Below are 5,132 nucleotides of genomic sequence, written 5' to 3'. Positions count from 1 at the left end.
TATTCATGCCTGGAGAATCCCTTGGACAGAGGAGCCCTGTGGGGAACCAGCCCACAAAGTCACAAAGAGTTGGATATGACTGAGCATGCAGACACGCACTACATAGATATTTCAGTTAGGAACTGGAGTACAGAAATCTGCAGGCAGAGGGTGCTGAGATGAACACTATTCAGACCTTGTGCATTGTATAGAACTTTACTTACTTGTGTTGCTGATTCTGTACATGCTCACATTGCCACTAATTTTAATGTCAACTGCACTTTCTCCCACTTATGATCCACTTCTTGCTAACAACCTTTTTCTTCTGTTTATGGTCTTGTATCCCTTAAATCTACACAAATTGTCAATTTCTCATGGTCTAACCTTCCAGTCCTCACATCCTGAGCTGTACTTTCTTACAGAGCTTCATTAGGGGCAATAGACTTTTGCCCTTGCTATTTTCCCAGCTTGATTCTCCATATTTTCTTTTCTTTACTAGACCAATTGAATTGAGAGAGGAAGCAATGGTCTGTATCTGTATGGGATGATGATACAGGAAACGCTGAGTTGTGTTTTGCTGCAGAGAATTTTATACTAGTAAGAAGAAAGTAACAGAGAAAAGATGATTTTGGCAGAAGTTGAGGTAATATCTTGATCCAAAAGGGTCATCTTAATGGCCTTGGAAGAGAGAGATAATCATAATAGAAAGCCAAATGATGAAAATCAGAACACCAGATTACAGCAAGAATGTTAATTCTACTCATCCATTCATTCCATTTACCATATGACAGATACTGTTCAGGGAATCTTGTAGATCATTTTTAGAATTCTGCCTAGCACACCTCAGTACCTCAATAATACCCAGCATTTTGAAGGCATCGTCCCTGATAGCTCAGCTGGTAAAGAATCTGCCTGCAATGCAGGAGACCCTGGTTCGATTTCTGGGTTAGGAAGATCCACTGGAGAAGGGATAGGTTACCCACTCCAGTATTCTTAGGCTTCCCTTGTGGCTCAGCTGGTAAACAGTCCACCTGCACTGCAAGAGACCTGGGTTTGATCCCTGGGTTAGGAAGATCCCCTGGAGAAGGGAAAGGCTACCCACTCCAGTACTCTGGCCTGGAGAATTCCGTGGAGTGTATAGTCCATGCGGTTGCAAAGAGGTGGACATGACTAAGCAACTTTCACTTCACTGCACCTTAGAGGCACTCTGAACTAGAGCCTGTGCGTGCTCACCTAAAAATCTCATAATGTCTTCCTATTGACACATAGTCTAGTTTATAACAAATGAATTCAAATTAAAGAATGGAAAGCAGAACATGAAAACATTTCTTCCCAGAAGAAAGTGACTTTTTAGTGATTGCTCAGAGCAGCGGCTCTTTAGAGAGGCTGGTCATAGTTGTAGTTTAAATGTAGTTTAAACAAGCTCTGTGAGGTTTCTTGCAAGATGAACAACACTGAAAATCTTTACATAGAAGCAATTTGTAAATAAGAAAAAAAATATTTACATGCAGAACCAGGCAACTTTCTTGTGCTTTCTGATTTTTCTTAACTTTCCCTACTGATAGCATTTATTGTTCATTCTATAATGAGAATTTGTCACAATGTGGCAGCTCAAAGACATTAAAATGCTGACAGTCATAGGGGAAGCTTTTAGTCTAGCTTGTATGTCATTCTCTGGATTTCTGTTATAAAGAGAATTTAAAAATTCAGGACCGTGTTTGTTTTTATTTATTTTATTCTTTTCAAATTTTAACAGGTTTTCTTTCCAAGGACCTCCTCAAATTATTCTCCCAAGTTCCAAATTGAATTCTCAATATTGAATTCGTGGAGTTATATTTTTCTTATCCTCTTTCTGTTTAAGAGATTTAGCTTTGTCAAACTTTTGGTTAAGTGGCAATGCAAGGATCAGAGGGTAGAGAGTAAGCATTCTCAGAAAAGCTTAATAATAAGGATAGGAAAATTAAGACTCTTTCAACCATGGCAAAAGTTTTTTTTTTTTTTTTAAGCAATTATCTCATAAATTTAATTAGTATATGCAATCAATGTAAATTATCCTAAACAGAATCTTTACAAAAAGGATTTGAGCAGGAAATACTTAACACAGTTATCTTATTTGGTTGATATAAGTGTAGTATTGCACTAGACATGCAAGTATTTTAAAAGTTTGATATTTTTTCATTGTATGAGAACTAACACTGAGTTGGACAGACATTTCATAAGACTTCTAGGAGACAAGAAACTTACTTGAATCTTAAGCTACAGGTTTTAGCATATTGACCTCCCTCTCTCCATTTTTATAGTCTATAATTTGTTTATCAGTTTTATTTATGTAAATCTTGAGCCTTCCCAAATTCACTTAGAGATAAGCATGACAAGTTTTAGAAATAAATGGTGTAATAATTCTTAGACTTTGCATAAATTTCTTGTGCATGAATGGAAAAGCAGACGTAGGGGAAAAACACTTCTCAAAATGTAATCCATAGTAAATTTTAACAAACAAAAATATTTTTTAGGACTTGTTATTAGGAAATCTTGCTTCCATTACCATGGTTGAGTCTACCTTTGCAGAATTCATGTTTATACATGTCCAATTTTAGTGCACATTCTATTCTTAATTAATGAATATTGCTCATAACTGAAGAAAGAAGTAATTATTATGAATGTTAGTGCCTAAATAACTGAAGGAAATATTTCAGCATATTGGATATTTTTAGCAAATGGATAGTCAAAAGGATAAAAAGAATAAAATTAATTATCTAAGAGAAAACATTTTCTTAATTGCTCTTTTTGTGTTAGTCAATCAAAATCTGGTGTGCTCTACAGTCAGTGGACTTTTGTTTGTTAGGAGATGAGGGTTACATTCACTGTTAACTGATTTGTTCACATATATTTGATTTCTTTGTCAACACAAATTTCTCATGAATTGTATAAATCCTTGTTTATGAGAATATTTTCTAAAGTTCAAAGAAAAATTTTAATTTGAAAAAAATTGTATTTAGATAATTCATTTTAATTATTCTTGCCGACTTAGTCAATGTATCCCGGATCAATGAATCAATGTTAATCCCTTAACTATGTTCTTAGTGCCTCTTCTCTGATTTCCCAACTAATCAAAACAAACAGCTTATCCTATTTCACTGCTCTCAATATCTTTCATAACTGTCCTGTGATGTTTAAAGTTGCAGGTAATTCACATATGAAATATGCTTATCTTAAATGTATCCGATTTCTTAAAATTCTCTGCCTTCAATGAAACCTGAAATTTAATTTAAAGCAAAGTTCAAAATAAGATCTGTATAGCATCCATGCCAGTACTTTCACTTTGAAGATTTATGACCTGCTACAGCCTGGCTTTTTTTTTTTTTTTTTTTTTCTTTTTAAACAGGAATGAAAAGAGTAAACATCAGAAAGAAGGGATTTTAGCTCAAGTAAGTTGAAAACTCATAAGAAATTATCCGTCTGCTTTGAATGAATCCATGCATTCCGGTCTTGACAAATTGCTTCTCAGAATAATGAATTTAAAGGCATTATTTCATGCCCACTATCATTATTCTTGGAACAACACAGGAAATGTGAATGATGGCATGACCAAAGACAGATTCACAGTTCCATTTCCAAAATGGTAGATTCTGGAAACTTGTGTGATATCTTTAATAAATTTGAGAACCGATTGTTAAAGTAATGGACAATGACCATATCGGATGAAAAGTGAAGATTATTGAGTATCGATATGAGTTCCCTGCGAGGAAACCAATCCAAAGTAACATAAAGTTGCTCTACTGGCAGCATCTGATGGCAGGATGCCTCACAGGAAGTTCTCCACTCCGGGCATGAGTCCCTGGGCTACCTGCCATGGAAGCGCAGCAGCTGGCACCACAGGAAGAAGAGCTTCCCCAAGGATGACTCTTCCAAGCTTGTGAACCTCACAGCCTTCCTCAGCTACAAGGCTGGCAGGACCCACATCGTGAGGCAGATCAATATGCCAGAGTCCAAGGTGGACAAGAAGGAAGTTGTGGAGGCTGGCCCCATAGTGGAGATGCTGCCAATTGGGACTGTGGGCATTGTGCACTACGTGGAAACACCTAGAGGCCTCTGGACCTTTGAGAATGTCTTTATTGAGCATATTAGCAATGAGTGCAAAAGGCCCTTCTGTAGGACCTGGCATAAACCTAAGAAGGCCTTCACCAAATAGTACAAGAAAAGGCAGGATGTAGATGGCAAGAAGCAGCTGGACAAAGACTTCAGCAACATAAAGAAATACTGCCAGGTCATGCATATCATCGGCCACACCAAGATGTGCCTGCTTCCTCCATCCCAGAAGGCCTACCTCAGGGACATCCAGGTTAACAGAGGCACTATGGCCAAAAGCTGAGCTATGCCCATGAGAATCAAATGTTTGGCAGTATCAGATGACTGATGTCATTGGGGTGACCAAAGGCAAAGGCTACAAGAGGTGACCAGCTGTTGGCACACCAATAAGCTACCCTGTAAGACCCACCAAAGACTGCACAAGGTTACCTTCTTCGAGTTGTATTATCTTGCCTGGGTAACCTTCTCTATAGCTCTGGCTGGGCAGAAACACTACCATCACCACACCAAGATCAACAAGAAGATCTACAATATGAAACAAGGATACTTCATAAAGGAGGGCATACTGATCAAGAACAACCTCTACTGATTATGATCTGTCTGACAAGAACCCCCTGGGTGGCTTTGTCCACTGTGGTGAAGTGACCGATGACTTTGTTATGCTCAAAGGCTGCATGATAGGAACCAAAAAGCAAGTGCTCACCTGCAAGTCCTTGCTGATACAGACCAAATGCTGGGCCCTAGAGAAGATGACTTCAAGTCTATTGATCCCACTTCCAAATTTGGCCAGGTTGTGGAGGACAAGAAAACATTCATGGGACCACTCAAGAAGGACAGAATTACAAAGGAAGAGGGGGCCTAATGTCAGAACAGATTGTACAACTGGTAGTATCTCAATAAAATTATTTTCCAGTGCAGAAAAAAATTTAAGAATGCTCTTTCACAAGCAAAGAAAAATATCATATAAAACTCTTGAAAATAAAGTAATAAATATTATTTTGAGCAGTAGTACTCTTAAGAGGATTATTTAAGTATTGATTAATGGCTATTGATGAGCCTGAATA

At 37.6% G+C, this 5,132-nt stretch overlaps 1 pseudogene; it reads left to right on the top strand.

Moving 5' to 3' along the window:
- The first annotated feature begins 3,779 nt into the window (after window positions 1-3,779).
- LOC102389607 lies at window positions 3,780-4,930 on the top strand (annotated as a pseudogene).
- The last annotated feature ends 202 nt before the right edge of the window (window positions 4,931-5,132 follow it).

Source organism: Bubalus bubalis, chromosome 3 (assembly GCF_019923935.1).
Source record: "Bubalus bubalis isolate 160015118507 breed Murrah chromosome 3, NDDB_SH_1, whole genome shotgun sequence".
NCBI lineage: Eukaryota > Metazoa > Chordata > Mammalia > Artiodactyla > Bovidae > Bubalus > Bubalus bubalis.
The sequence above is the reverse complement of the archived record's forward strand: the minus strand, read 5'-3'. Positions and strand labels throughout refer to the sequence as shown.